This window comes from Mizuhopecten yessoensis, unplaced genomic scaffold (assembly GCF_002113885.1).
Source record: "Mizuhopecten yessoensis strain PY_sf001 unplaced genomic scaffold, ASM211388v2 scaffold10487, whole genome shotgun sequence".
Classification (NCBI taxonomy): Eukaryota; Metazoa; Mollusca; class Bivalvia; order Pectinida; family Pectinidae; genus Mizuhopecten; species Mizuhopecten yessoensis.
Window position 1 is genome coordinate 17,764 of NW_018408571.1, and position 1,658 is coordinate 19,421.

Consider the following 1,658-nt stretch of genomic DNA (forward strand, 5'->3'; position numbering starts at 1 on the left):
AGATACCATTTTATAGTCAGAAGGCGCTATGTTACAGATAGTATTTGATAGTCAGACGGTGCTATCTTACAGATAGCATTGTATAGCCAGACGGTGCTATGTTACATATAACATTTTATAGCCAGAAGGTGCTATGTCACAGATACCATTTTATAGTCAGAAGGTGCTATGTTACAGATAGTATTTTATAGTCAGACGGTGCTATCTTACAGATAGCATTGTATAGCCAGACGGTGCTATGTTACAGATAACATTTTATAATCAGACATAGCTATGTTACAGATAACATTTTATAGTCAGAAGGTGCTATGTTACTATGTTACAGATAACATTTTATAGCCAGACGGTGCTATGTTACAGATACCATTTTATAGTCAGAAGGTGCTATGTTACTATGTTACAGATAACATTTTATAGCCAGAAGGTGCCATGTTACAGATACCATTTTATAGTCAGAAGGTGCTATGTTACTATGTTACAGATAACATTTTATAGCCAGAAGGGGCTATGTTACAGATACCATTTTATAGTCAGAAGGTGCTATGTTACAGAAACCATTTTATAGCCAGAAGGTGCTATGTTACAGAAAGCATTGTATAGAACGGCGGTGGTATGTTACATATAACATTTTATAGTCAGAAGGTGCTATGTTACAGAAAACATTTTATAGCCAGAAGGTGCTATGTTACAGATAGCATTTTATAGCCAGAAGGTGCTATGTTACAGATACCATTTTATAGTCAGAAGGTGCTATGTTACAGATAGTATTTGATAGTCAGACGGTGCTATCTTACAGATAGCATTTTATAGTCAGAAGGTGCTATGTTACAGATAACATTTTATAGCCAGAAGGTGCTATGTTACAGATAGCATTGTATAGTCAGAAGGTGCTATGTTACAGATAGCATTGTATAGCCAGAAGGTGCTATGTTACAGATAGCATTGTATAGCCAGAAGGTGCTTTGTTACAGATAGCATTTTATAGTCATACGGTGCTATGTTACAGAAAGCATTGTATAGAACGGCGGTGGTATGTTACATATAACATTTTATAGTCAGAAGGTGCTATGTTACAGATAGCATTTTATAGTCAGACGGTGCTATCTTACAGATAACATTTTCTAGTCAGAAGGTGCTATGTTACAGATAATATTTTATAGCCAGAAGGTGCTATGTTACAGATAGCATTGTATAGCCAGACGGTGCTATGTTACAGATAACATTTTATAGCCAGAAGGTGCTATGTTACAGATAGCATTTTATAGTCAGAAGGTGCTATGTTACAGATAGCATTGTTTAGTCAGAAGGTGCTATGTTACTGATAACATTTTATAATCAGACGTAGCTATGTTACAAATAACATTTTATAGTCAGAAGGTGCTATGTTACAGATAACATTTTATAATCAGACGGTGCTATGTTACCGATATAATTTTATAGTCAGAAGGTGCTATGTTACAGATAGCATTGAATAGTCAGACGGTGCTATGTTACAGATATCATTTTATAGCCAGAAGGTGCTATGTTACAAATAGTATTTTATAGTCAGAGGTGCTATGTTACAGATAGCATTTATAGCCAGGATGTGCTATGTTACAGATAGCATTGTATAGCCAGAAGGTGCTATGTTACAGATAGCATTGTATAGCCAGAAGGTG